Genomic DNA, 14,604 nt, shown 5'->3' with positions numbered 1-14,604 from the left:
AGCCTGTGTGTCACAACTATGGAGCCCATGCACCACAACTACTGAGTCCATGCGCCACAACTACTGAGCCTGAGTGCCTAGAGCCCGTGCTCCACAACAAGAGAAGCCACCAAAATGAGAAGCCTGTGCACCGCAATGAAGAGTAGCCCCCTCTCTTGACAACTAGAGAAACCCTGCATGCATCAACAAAGACCCAATGCAGCCAAAAAAAACCCCCCAAAAAACAAAAAAACAAACCCAAAACACCAAACCTTTTGAGCTTCTCTTTTGCAATTTCAGGTCTCTGTTTGCTTTGAAGTGTAATGTTTAGATAAACCTGACACCTCCTATAGCACCAGGAGCTTTCTGGCATAAACCATCTTGGGCATATTTGTTTTCTGGGTGTAATTCAGAGTAGTAACTTGATAGTCCATTTGTCTTACCTTATAAAATTTACACGAATCGTTAATATTTTCCTTATGCAAGTGCTAGGTTGGAAGGAACATTACTGCTGGCAACTTACGTAACCTTGAGCAATTCACTTCCACAACCTGACTTTTCTATTTCCTCAGTTTTAAAAGGAGGTGATTTCACTGATTGTGAGGAGTGAATGGTATGGACCACACATCTAGCCCCCCCAATTTTTTTTCCAGATAGAAATCTGTATTTTCACCTTATTTGGAAAATTGAAAAATTTGACAACTCTGAGCCTTTATTCCCTCTAAGAAATATTGGCTGGCACTGAACAGGAATTTGAGTTGGGTAAGGACTTTCCAGATCGTCACCGTGCCACCACTCCAAGTTGTCTCCATGACACCCCTTCACGTCTCCATGTTATTTTCGTAGTGCTGCTGCAGCAAGTTACCACAAACTTAGTGGCTTAAAACAACACAAACTTATTATCTCACAGTTCTGGAAGTCAGAAGCCCAAAATGGGTCTCACTGGGTTAAAACAAGGTGTCTAGACCCCCAACTTTTAAGACTTCCATCCGAGGGACAGGCCCCCAAAACACCTAGCTCTGAAAGACAATGGGGCTGATGTCCACAGACCCACAGGACTATAGCAAAGGAAGAAACCGTTCCTTATGGGTCCCTGAGCGCTCCCTGCAACTCAGGGCTCACAGGGCTCAGCGCAGAAGGGGCTCACAAAAAATGCCCACCTTCCAGGCTTTCCATAAAGAGATTTGAATGCATGCTTTACAAGCTGCTGCCTGAAGGTCTGCCTTCTAATTTAGCACACAAAGAGGTGCTGGCTGTAATCCTTCCTAGAGTTCAGAGTCTGGAGTCTAGGGAAGCTGGTGGGCACTTCTCCTGCCTTCTCCCCGCAGCTTGCTCCAACAATAACATTAAGTCATTGGTATCTCCCTATAAGGAGCTTGCTCACACCCCAGTTTTTAGGGCTGCCACCTGAAGGACAGTCCCCCAGATCATCCAGCTCTGAGAGCCAAGGGGGCTTGCATCCACAAGGCCCCCAGGACAATAGCAAACAAAGAAGCAGTTTTTAAATGGGCTACCCCAAACTATCTATAGGCTTAATGCAATCCCTCTCGAAATTCCAAAGGAATTTTCATAGAAAAAAAAAAGAGATTCTAAAACTTGTATGGAATTAAGAAAAGACTCCAAGTCACCAAAGCAATCTTGAGGAAAAACAAAGCTGGAGGCATCATATGCCCTGATTTCAAACTGTATTGCAAAGCTATAGTAATCAAAACAGTATAGTATTGACAGGAAAACAGACATATAGATCAATGTAACAAAATAGAGAACCTAGAAATAAATCCACACAAATATGGTCAATTAATTTTTGACAAAGGAGCCAAGAACATATAATTTGGAAAGGATAGTTTCTTCAATAAAGAGTTTTGGGAAAACTAGCCAGCCACATGCAAAAGAATGAAATTGGACCACTGTCTTACACCATACACAAAAATTACCTCAGAATGGGTTAAAGATTTGACCTGAAACTGTAAAACCCCTAGAAGAAAACATAGGGACTAAGCTCTTTGACATTGGTCTTGGGATGATTTATTGGAGTCGACACCAAAAGAAAAGGCAACAAAAGCAAAAATAAACAAGTGGCATTACATCAAGATGAGAAGCTTCTGCAAAGGAAAGGAAACCATCGACAAAATGAAAAGGCAACCTATGGAATGGGAGAAAATATTTGCAAACAACATATCTGTGGTTAATATCCAACATATATAAGGAAGTTATATAATTAAATAGCAAAAATCTCCAAATAACTCGATTTAAAAATAGGCAACAGGGGGACTTCCCTGGTGGTCCAGTGGCTAAGGCTCCACATTCCCAATTCAGGGACGCGGGTTCAATCCCTGGTCAGGGAACTAGATCCCACAAGCCGCAACTAAGTGTTTGCATGCCGCAAATAAAGATCTCACAGGCTGAAACTAAGACCTGGCACAGCCAAATAAATAAATAAATATATTCTTTTAAATGGGCAAAGGACTTGAATAGACGTTTTTCCAAAGAAGATATACAAATGGCCAACAAATATATGAGAAGGTACACAACATTACAAATCATCAGGGAAATGCAAATCAAAACCACAATGAGATGTCACCTCATACCTCTTGGAATGACTCATGAAAAAGACGAGATAAATTCTGGTGAGGATGTGGAGAAAAGGGAACACTTTTGCAATGTTAGTGGGAATGAAAATTGGTACATCCATTATGAAAACAGTTTAATTTCCTCAAGAAATTAAAAATAGAACTACCATATGATCCAGCAATCTCACTTCTAGATTTATATCCAAAGGAAATGAAATCACTATCTCAAAGAGATACCAGCACTCCAGTGTTCACTGCAGCGTTATTCACAATAGCCAAGATATCAAAACAGCCAAAGCATCCATCAATGGATGAATGGACAAAGAAAATGCCACACACACACAGGCGCGCACACACACACACACACACAATGGGATGTTATTTGGCCTTAAAAGAGAAGAAAATCCTGCGATTTGTGACATCATGGATGAAACTGAAGGGCATTATGTTAAGTAAAATAAGTCAGAGAGAAAAAGATAAATACTGCATGGTATCTCGTATATGTAGAATCTAAAGAAAAAAAAAGTCAAACTCCAAAACAGAGTAGAATGGTGGTTGCCAGGGGTTGGGGGCGGGGGTGGGGTGATGAAATAGGGAGAGGCTGGTATACAAACTGTCAGAGATAAGATGAATAAGGCCTGAGGATCTATATGTGACATGGTGACTGTACTGATAGGACTGTTTTGTATAACTGAAATTTGCTGAAAGAGTAAGAACTTGTGTTCTCACCAAAAAAAAAAAAAAAAAAAAGGCGGGGGGGGGTAAATATACGAGGTGATGGTTGTGTTATTAGTTCAATGGTAGGAGTACCTTCACAATGTAGACGTATACAAATCATCATTTGCACATTTTAAATACCTTACAATTTTATTTGTTAATTATACCTCAATAAAGCAGAGAAAAAGGAACAAGGTCTGGCATCAAGTAGGCACTTGATACTAAATAAATGGTTATACTCAGGGATGAAGTGAGGAGGGCTTGGGTTAACTGAAAAAAAGGTTCAGATGTAAGAAATATTATGAAGAAGCACCTTCAGAACTTGGAGAGAAGACCTAGGCATGGCTGAATTAAGTAACTTAGCAACGTTAAACGCATGCAAGGAAAGAATGCAAGATATGTCATAAAAATCACATGGCCATCATCAAATAAAAAGCATAGACAACAGTATGTCCATACAGAGGGGAGGGTATCACTTCACTGTGGGCAGGAAAGGCTTCTGCTGGGCCTCAAAGGATGGCAAAGATTCTCAAGGCTGAAGAAGGGGCATGCTTCCTGTTAGGGAGGTGGCATAAGACTAAGCCAGACATGGGCTTAGTGAGCCCATGGAGCCAAGGGTTTACATGGGACTGTCCCTATGGTGGCCTAGAGGGGCCTGGCTGCCAGGGGAGGGAGGCCAGATATTCATCCTCTAGTCCTTCAGATCAGAACTAAAGCCTCTGTCTGTTTTGCATTTATCACAACCAGCCATAATATATAGGTTATGTATAAACTGCTTTCTGATACAAGCTGTCTTCTTTTTAAAAGTGTCTCTAGAAAAAATAATAAAGCACCACAAGAATATAGCTTTAAGACCTTAAAAAGAGAATTTACGGCTTCCTACGTGCGCAGTGGTTGAGAATCTGCCTGCCAATGCAGGGGACACGGGTTCAATCCCTGCTCCAGGAAGATGCCACATGCCGCGGAGCAACTAAGCCCGTGCACCACAACTATTGAGCCTGTGCTTTAGAGCCCATGAGCCACAACTATTGAGCCCATGTGCTGCAACTACTGAAGCCCACGAGCCTAGAGCCCGTGCACCACAAAAAGAGAAGCCACGGCAATGAGGAGCCTGTGCACCACAACGAAGAGTAGCCCCCACTCACTGCAACTAAAAAGAAAGCCTGCACACAGCAAAAAAGACCCAACACAGCCAATAAAATAAATAAATTAAAAAAAATAAAGAGTATTTAAAAAAAAAAAGGGAGAGAGAGAATTTAACCCAATAATTATGAGCAGAGATTGGTTTCATCCACGTAGTCCCAGGATACACACATACGTATATATTCCAGGAGCATTTGGTAAATGGGTGAATAGATGTACAAATAGGCCCGAGGGGGCCGTCTGGATCCCTCAGTGGACTGGAGCAGGGTGACAAGGGTGTGGCGTGGGGGCCAGGTGAGCCATCCAGAAAGAGGTCTGTCTAAAGAACAGGTTTTTAAATCTGAGGTAAAGAGAGCAGAAGCAGTCATCTGCCTTTGTGGGTCCACCTTTGCTCAGCCTCAGAGCTCTTGTGCGGGAGACAGTGTGACCTGTATTTCCCCTGTGTTCAGTCAAAGAGGCTTTCTGATTAATGTTTGCAGGACATGGAGACAATAAACATAAGCAAGTCTGGCCTCAGGAGGCAGAGGTTTTGGGTTGGATCCTTTTCTCCAGTTTTGATAGTGCCTGTGATGTGGGAGGCATTATTTTTAAATCTTTGCCAAATGACATGTTGGGGTGCGCCAGGCCAGAGCCCTTGAAGAACAGGCAGGCAAGGCCAAGGGAGCACTCTGCTACCCGAAGGACACTGGCAGCCTTGACAACCCCCTTATCGCAGGCCCAGCTCTTTGTCTAGATGAACACTGCTACAGCCAGAGGGAGGCAGCGACAGTCACTGCTCTTCTGTGGGAAAGAGCCCCAGGCCTCATGGGAGGAACATTATTTCGGACACTGACAGACCTGGGTTTGGAGTCTGACACTCACCGCCTGTCTATGGTAGGATCACAGGGGTCATTGGGGAAGTTACACACAATTCCTGCCTCTTGCCACGTCAGTCTTAATGGGAAAATGTTAACCCTTAGCCCTGCATGAATAGCACCTAGAAGAGGCCAAAGGAGGGGAGAGAGAGAGAGTGGGAGATGAGAATAAAGCGGGGAGCCAGGCTGCAAGACCCAGGCCAGCACTACCAGGCAAAGAGCCCACTGTAGGCACAAGCCGTGACTCGGGGGCTCACAGTCAGAGGCCCACAGATAGAACTGAGAGGGTCTGTTTTTCCTTGGCAAATAAAAAATTACACCCTGATTTTCATTAACCTCTAACTGCAATTTACACTTGCCTTCAGTTAAGCATGTAGGCAACAAACCATGTGCTTCAGAGAACCTGTGACTTTGTCATAACTAGAATCACAGATGGTTTCACCATCACACTCTGGTCATCCCAGAGACCCCGAAATATCACTTACATCTATCGCGTCTTCAAAATCACAGCCATAATTAGACTTATTGCTAGAGCTTGTTATTTAATGCATTAGTAAATTAGCATTTTTTCCACATCACAAATTTGTCTATGTTTTTATAACTATATTCCAACATGCTTGGTTCCCTCTGTAGTCTTTTGTGCTTATTTTACATTAGAATCAGCAGTGTGAGGCATGGTCCATAGGCCTCACCGGCCTGGCAGAGGGGTGAATCAGGGCACGCGGAAAGATTAAGAGCCCAGAACAGCAGCCAGCAAAGGGGAGGTTCTGAAAGCACAAGACATATGTCCAGTTCCGTTTCAACATCCTTTTCAGAAGACAAAAAGCCCTTTGTTGCTCATGTCTTTTGCCCTCAAAATTTGATTGAGAGCCAACTGAGAACAAGATGGAGATGCTGGGAGCGGAATGGGTGGAGGGCCCCGGACACACACAGAAAGGGAAGGTCACGGCTGACACTCCCCACCGCTGTCCCCCAACACGCTGTACAGATGAATCCAAGCTCCTAAGTTAGAGCTGAACCAGCAGAGGCTCAGAACCCACAGCCCTTGGGTACCCCCGCAGCACAGCAGCAGCAGACTCAGCAGCTGCCTGCTCAAAACTCCCAGGCTGCTCCTAACACCTGCCCGACCTAACTGCAAACCTCCCAGACCTCAAACATCTCTTCCTCCAGAAAGTTGAGATGAACTTTATTGTCTTTGTTTGACGAGTCTACTGCTATTTGATCACTGAGTGTATGAGTCAAAGCTCAGTACTAAACACTCACTTGAACTTTGCAGTTTCCCCGTTTCATTAAGGCTATTATAGAGTCTGGCCATGCATCAAGGACACGTTGACTCTGGGGCCACCTCATTTCCCCGAGCCCGTCCTGGAGGACGGAAGGGTGTGGCCATGAGCCAACAGGGAGTGACATGGACCAGAAGGAAGAAGCTGGAGGCCCTGGAACTGGTATGGAGGAAGATAATTGCTGTGTAACAGAGCTCCAGGTTTCTCGCCTGTGAGGCTGAGGTTTACACAGGGCAGATGAAGTAAAGAGTGTTCTCTTCACTTTCTCTAGGAATTCAGTGTTAAAAAAAAAACAAACCCCCAAACCCTTTGAAACCCATTTACTTGCTGAAGAGCAATGAGGTGTGTTGCTGGTTGGGAGAGAGGGAAGGGAGAAAAAAGTCCCCTTGCTCCTACCACCACGACAGCCACTCATGGAAAGAGCATGGGAGCAGCCACTAGGAAACCTGGGTCCCAGCCCGGCCCTGCTTCTCACCCCCTGCTTAACCTCAGGTGACTCCCTTGTCCCAGGATGCCTAGGTTTCCCTGTCAGAACGGTAACCACGGTTGAAGATTGGTGGACGAGAAAGAGAGAGGAGGGGCAAGGGGGCAGGGGGGCGGGGGGCGGGGGAGCCAGGCTCACATGGGGAGAACCAAGCGAGCAGTGAGGTCTGGGCAGGTGGCAGAGTCCCAGCCAGAGACAGGACTCTCAAGGTGCCGGTGTCCCCACCAGTGGCTGGTCCTGAACACAGACCTGTTCCCAGTGCTGGCTGGAAGCTGCCTCCTCAGTGTAGGCAGCCAGAGAAAAGAGGAGCTCTCTGGGGCTGGCAGCTCTCCTGCAGGAGAGCTCAGACTGGCCAACCGCTGCTGTCCTACCCAATTAGTCAGCGTTCTGTGTTTAAATGAGAGAAAAGAGGGATGCAAAGCTGGTGCTTCTGGTAGCTTTCATTCATTCATTCATTCAATGCTGTCTGTGGATATTTTTCTGCTTCTTAAAAAATAAAACTTGCTTATTGTAAAAAAATGCAACATGATGAAAATCTGAAATCACTGGAAATAATATTTCCCAGTACTACCCCCTTGAGCAAACAATTTATTATTATGTTTTCATTGTATATACGTCTAAAACATTCCTTCATTTTCTCCTTTTTTGGTAACATACAAACATGTTTATTTTGGGCAATAGAGAAGTATTTGGATTAAAACATCAGAGTTTCTTTCCACTCCTTTTGACCCCTAATTCCACCCCCCTCTACAGAGAGCATCACAGCTAATGTTCTGGTTTCTCTCCTTCTAGACATTCAAATGCGGGGAGCGCACTCTCAAGCTTGCTGTCCAGCACTGTCAGTGGGAAGGCAGCTCCTGCCGGTGCAGCCCTGCCCAGCCTCTCCACGAAACTCCCCTGCACTTCTCAGCTAGGCATCAGACCCTGTTCCCTCTGTCCCTCAAAGTCCAGGGGTCACATGTAAGCCCTCTAGTCATCCCCTGAAGGTTCCGCTCACATAGCTTTAGGTGAGGGGGAAGCATCTCTCCCCTCCCATAGGGGTGTGAGGAGTGGGGAGGCCTCAGCGCTCCAGTAACTCTCTAGCCCTCTGTCTTTTTGTGGGCTGGATGGGGTGAGGATTAATGCCAGCAAGGCTGGGTTCAGAATATCTTAGCATGTCCTGCATGTGTGGTCTGGCTCCTCTCTTGGGATGCAGGGGAATTAAGCCTCTATCACGTACTCTCAGCCTTTGGGGTCTCAGCTGAAACAGACAGAATCTCCTGTTAATGTCCAGTCACATACACCATCATTTACTTAACCAGCGTTCAATGATGGGCACTGAGTTGTTTCCAGGGTACGTGTGGGTATGTGTACGTATGCATAGGCAAGCTTTTAATTTAACTGCTGATTCTCCTAAACAGTTGTCATTTTGGCCTCCCCAGACCAGCTCACCAGTCCTGGTGGGCTGCCCTGCTTCTCAAACTGGGAGACGCTTAGCACTGGACATACACAATGTATGCCTTGGGGTTTATGAGAGCATCTCATTTATGTAAAAGCTTTGAAGGAAAAAGTGATGTCACATAATTATTCAGTATTTAATACAAGATGGATAAACTGTGAGACATCAAGAACACTTCTCCTTTGCAGTGAGCTGCTTAGGACTTTGGTGCCAGACCTCCAGGAGACACAGTTGTTCTCCTGTGCCCCAAGAGATGTTCTCCTATGTCGTCCTCCTATGCCTCTAGGGATATCTTGAAATGTGCTGCCTTCAAGAAGGCCCCCACTGATCCCTGACTCCCAGTATTCACACCTTTAAGTAGTTCCTTCCCACACTATGCCAGCGCTGCTCTGTGTGACCAATATGGCAAAAGAGATGGCATGTCACTTCCAAGATTAGGTTATAAGGTTACCAGGTTATGTAAGACTTGAGCTCTCTTTCTTGGATAATTTGCTTTGGGGGAAGTAAGCTACCATGTGGAGCAGTCCCATGGAGAGGCCGTAAGTGAGGAATGGAGAGCTGCCAACAACCATACAAATGAGATTGGAGGCAGACCCTTCACTCCTGGTCAAGTCTCCAGAGACTGCAGCCCCAGCTGACAGCTCGATCACATCTTCATTAGAGACCCTGAGCCAGAACCAGCTAAGCCACTGCTGGGTTCCTGAACCTCAGAAACAGTGTGACATAATACATGTTTATTATTTTAAGCTGCTAAGTTTTGGCATAATTTGTTATGCAGCAATAAACTAATGCCCTGCCTTATAACACAGTTTCTTTTATAAACCAAGCAGCTTTTCTACAGGTTGTCTTTCTCTTGATCTCTCTCACTCTTACACGTTCCATTAAAAATTCACGTTGAAGTAAACGCGGCAGCCATGGCCTCCATAATATCCAACTGTATCTGCACCCCAATGTGGTCTTAACACAAGGCCAGAAATTCAGGATTGCTGTTGCTGACAACTGCAACTTGAAAGGGCTCACTTCTGGAAGGATAACCTGGTCAATAGCCCAGACCTTTCAACTTGACCACCCCTCTTCTGAGTTGCCTGGGGGACATCCAGTCTGAGGCTCAGGAGAGATGCACATCTGATCATTATCGACATATTAGCAATAGCTAAATCCAGGTGATTAGAAGAATTGCCTTAGGGTAAAAATTTTGGTTGTGAACTCCAATGTTTGGGAAGAAATTTGAATAAATTGTCTTTCATCTCAAACACTACTGCTTCTGTTTAAACACTGGCACTGTTCACGGCTATCTTTTTGAAATCATGAGCCCCAGAAGATGTTTGCATGCTTCTGTCACTTACGATCCTATTCTGCCAGTTACAGAAAAGCCAAAGTGAACGGGGGCTTTGCGGACTCACATGGCCAGAAGTCAGACGAGGGTGAACTTCGGGCTCATTTATTTCCAAAGCTCCTTTGCCTTCATGGGGTCAGCGTCGTCCTGAGGCTAGTTCCTGTAGGATGACTCTGAGTAGCCAGAAGGGACACACACCTCTGTGTTTACATTGAGGGGGACAGAGGGCATTTCTGAACCAACATTCCAAGTAAGAGCTGAAGATTCACCGTAACTTGCCCCTCAAACCCGATTGTGCCCAGAGGAATGGAATGTTCTCGTGGGCTTTAACCACCCGGGACCCGACCTGAGCCAGGACTGAAGTCCATTTCTTCCTGAGAATGTGTGGTGTGCGGGGAGGGAAGTGGGGACTTTAGGAAAAATGGGGGGAGGGTAGGCAATGAAAAATATCCACTAGACAAGTGTCTAGATCTGTCATCCTAAGATGCCAGATAAAGATGATGCCTCTTCAGTTTTAGAAGACACTCAATGCTCTAGCTCTCTTTTAGGGGGAGAAAAAATTGATTTTTCACCCAATTTTGGGTTTCAACCACCTATCACCAATATGTGAATGATTCTGGAATCTCCTCTCCAGACCTTTAGGGGGCCTTTGGTCTCTTAAGGAAGGAGTCGACAGGAAAGTCATCAGTCATGAGCCTGCCATGTGGATGGTACTACCGTCAGCACTTTCCCTTGCACGACATTATTTGCCTTAGTTCCTTTGATCCTGTGAAGAACCTTATCATCCTCAGTTGATAGATTAGGAAATGATGCCCAAAGAGGTTAAGCAAATTACCCACGGGCACAGAGCTAATTAGGGGCACATTCCCAGGATTAATTAGGATTCTCAGTGAGTTGGAATGGACTTAGCCAAGTCAAAACCCTGGAAATTCGTTGTAAGGATCCAAGGGTATCTCAGGGAACCTTTGGGCTGAGACACTGGTGGGAAAAGAATCAGGGACTGAAGAGCCATCGAGTCTCTTCTTTCATTTCTGCACATTTCTGTGTTTCTGCTTCACTCTTCTCTCTTCCAGCAGACACGTTCTCTGCTTCTCCAGGCCTTGAGGCAGGAGAAGTGGCCACTAAGTCACTGTTGTTTCCTTCCTCCCCAAATCCTGGGAAGGCACACCCCCTGACACAGAGGGTGAATGACATTGTATGAAATGGCCGCTCCCTTGGCCTCCCTTTGGATGGGTGTCAGCCAAGTACGGCCATGGTGAGCTGAGCAGATAACTCAGAAGCAGTGTTTTCTCTGCAGAACAGCAACAGGGACCACACCTTTTGGCTAGCAGGTGGCTGAGAAAGGAGCTCACCAGCAGAAGTACTTCCGCTGGTTGCCTATTTTCTCTTTCTTTGTGGACATTTGGTCCAAGCAGCCCCTGCAGCTGTTTACTGTGTGATTCACAAAGTGGACTGAGAGCCCGTGATGAAAGTCACTTGGGACCTCAGAGTTTCCTGCCATGTCGCCTCGTGAAGAAATTCTGGGGCATTTCCTCCAGCGCGGCCTTTGGTTCCAGGTTGGGTTTGGGCGGTGGAGTCCTGGGAAGGATCATAACACTCCAGCCCCTGGGGAACAAGCAAAGCCCTCTCTGGAGAGTCAGCCCTGTTGGACCCTGGGTGGTCAAAGAGCTGACGGCATCTGTGTCTGGTGCCCGGGCCAAGGCTCGCTCCTCATCGCGGTCTCCCAGTGGGTGAGGCAAGTATGAGGGGCACGGCTCTCACCTGCCTGGGTTAATGGTGACATGAACCAACTCACCCCACAGGCAGATCCAGGAAGGGTGATTCACTCAGAACTGGGAGAGTCACGGACAGCTGGGGCCGCCTCTCCCTGGAACGTTTCAGTAAAGGAGTGTCTGTTTATCCTTCACTGTTCAGAGCCATGTGGAGCCTGGCCCAGATCAGCACGCTCCAGTTCCTGAGGAGGAGGGGTTGGCCTCCTAGGCCAGCCCTGAGGAGACTCCCTCCTGAGGCCTCCTGAAGTCAGCCTTGTCTTTTTTTGTTGTTGTTGTTCAAATATTTATTTTTTTGGCTACACTGGGTCTTAGTTGCGGCATGAGAACTCTTTGTTGCGGCATGTGGGATCTAGTTCCCTGACCAGGGATCAAACCTGGGCCCCCTGCGTTGGGAGTGTGGAGTCTTAGCCACTGGACCACCAGGGAGGTCCCAGCCTTGTCTCCTTAGCTGACACAATTAAATGCTTATAACACCCAATAGCCCAGGCTTCTCTCCAGAGCTCCAGACCTGGCCATCCAGTTGCCCACTGGACATCTGCCCTTGTGCGTGCACCTCACCGGGAGTCCAAAGGCCAGGCCCCCATCCTTCACACTCTCCTCTCCCATCCTCTCTTCTGTCAAAACGGCTTCTCCTGCAGATTCACCCCTTGGGTGACTGTTCCCACCAGCCATCTAACCATTCAAGCCAGAGAGCCATTCTCCACTCCTTCACTCAGGAAACATTTCTTGAACCTCTGCCCTGTGCCAGATTCTGTGCGAGGCCCTAGAGGTAAAGACATGCCTCAGGGCAGACTCAAGATGCTCACAGGTTAATGGAGACCCCACAAGTGCTGACAACACCCAGGGGGAGAGATAGGGCTCATCTCAGGCTGTTACAGAAGAGGTTAAAGCATCTGACCTAACTTACAGGATCAGGAAAGATCTCCTGGTGACATCTGAGTTGAATCGTGAGGGGAGAGAGCAGGGGGAAGAAGAGACCTTCTAGGAAGAGGGGTCTGCCTGAGAAAATATAGAGAAAGAATACAATGTGTCTGGGGAACCTTAAGCAGCTTGATGCTGTTAGAGGGTAAAATACACGGCAAAGAGGTCTTGAGCGTTGCGGCTGGAACCACAGTCAGCAGCAGACCAAGGGGGGCTTTTGTTAGAGAGGGGCTCAGGCTGCAAGCTTGGACTCTGTCCTGTAGGCAGAGAGCCGTTTACGGGTTTGAGGTTATGGGTGGGGGTGGGGGTGAGGGAGCCAGATTGCTACTTTGAATGACTCATTTTGGAGGCTGTGGAGAAGTCTTGAATATGAGGGGCGTGGGGTGCAAAGCTGGAAGCAAGCTCTTGAAAAGGCAGATGATGGAACCTGAACTAGGGGGCTGTGGAGGAAGGGGAGGAGACAAAGGGGAAATTGATTAAATGTCACAGAGGCACAAGATGGATGAGTCAGGGATGCCTTTCCTGTTTCTGACTTCCCTGTTTCACGGGTGGGTGGTGGGGTCAGCAATGGAAATAGAGAATGCAGGAGAAGAAACAAGTTGAGGGGAAATCTGATGAGTTCCTATGTGGATGAATTGAGTTTGATTGCCTACAGGCTGTTTGGAGGTGGGGGGTGGTGCTGTGGAGTTCAGGAGAAAATGTTCAGTAGGCAGCTGGAATGTTCTCCAGTCAGAAGCTCTGGAGAGAGGCTGGGATTGGAGGTATGAACGTCTGGGTCATGAGGACTGATCAAACAGTTTGAATCAGTAGGAGAGGATGCGGTCACTCAAGAGAAAGGATGTGGAATGAGAAAACCAGAGGGTGAGGAACGCATCCTGGGGAGCCCTGATATTAAAAGTGGCAGGCCAAAGAAACTCAGAGAGACAGGAGAGAGAAGAAACTCAGAGAGAAACAGGAGGATGGAGTGAGAAGAGGACCATAATAGCCAAAGGCACTTTAAGAAGGGAGGATAAATAAGTAGTAAGTAAGTAAATAAGTAAACCACAGTGAAGTCCAGTGAGACTGGAAAGTGTTCAATTGACTTGACATTTAGGAACCATTGGTAAACTTGTGATTGGTAAGGGCAGGTCTTGGCAGATTGTGTAGCCCCAATATCACTGTACCTCTGCCTATGCAGAAGGAGCACAGGTATCAAGTTCATACATAGAAATCAGTCTTGATCAACATGGAGGGAGCCCAATTTGAAAGCTAAACAAAGTTACATTTTAGAATACAACTAAAAAAAAAGAAAAAAAGAAAAACTAAAACTCTTCTAAGTTAAATATTAAAAAATCATTTAAAGTTTTAGAAATCCTATTTCATATGGAATAAACACAAGATTGCTTAGGAAAGGAGTCTCTGAGCTGTAGTGATCCTGTACTATTCTGGGAAACAGATGTTTTTAATGTATGCTTTTCTATAAATAAAAGCAACATTAAAACAGATTTTGGATGTTTATAACCACATCAATACTGACCTGTACATTAAAAGGCTTTTATTTGGAACCTGATTTGGTACAACAGTGCCCCCTGGTGTGGATGGGATGCTTAAAATACCTTTTATTAGCATGGAGACAATATTCTGGAAATACTGTTGCTGCTCTCACTTTTTGTTTAACTGAAGCAAGTTCAAAACACAGATGTTTTGGGATAGGGGAAGTGCTTAATTTGGGGAGCTTAAGTTTTATGTGATACAACATTGGCGGTACTGATATACCTGGAATGGCTCATTTAATATGATAAAAATTGGGAGTTCTCTGGCAGCAGTCTGGCGGTTAGGTGGGCTTGGGTTCAATCCCTGGTTGGGGAACTAAGACCCTGCAAGTCACCTGGCCAAAAAAAAAAAAAGATAAAAATTCATTTGCCCACGTGCATTGCATAGCTGTGCTTCTATCAAAGGGTCACAGAATGGGATCTATCATTTATTTTTAAAATAAAGTTCATAAAATGGTATATACAGAAAACTGAGCAAATCATAAGTATAGATTACAATTAATTTCTCAAATTGAACCACTGTGTAATGAAGCACACAGATTAACAAACAGAAAATTCTTAATAGCCCAGAGGCC

At 45.9% G+C, this 14,604-nt stretch overlaps 1 protein-coding gene across 3 annotated transcripts in view; it reads right to left on the bottom strand.

Moving 5' to 3' along the window:
* RNF38 (ring finger protein 38) overlaps positions 1–14,604 on the bottom strand; it is a 168,713-nt gene that overhangs the window by 20,993 nt on the left and 133,116 nt on the right. The window lies entirely within an intron of this gene.

This window comes from Hippopotamus amphibius, chromosome 2, assembly GCF_030028045.1.
Source record: "Hippopotamus amphibius kiboko isolate mHipAmp2 chromosome 2, mHipAmp2.hap2, whole genome shotgun sequence".
In the NCBI taxonomy this organism is placed as follows: Eukaryota; Metazoa; Chordata; class Mammalia; order Artiodactyla; family Hippopotamidae; genus Hippopotamus; species Hippopotamus amphibius.
Note: the sequence above shows the minus strand (reverse complement) of the source record. Positions and strands in the feature narration are given on the sequence as shown.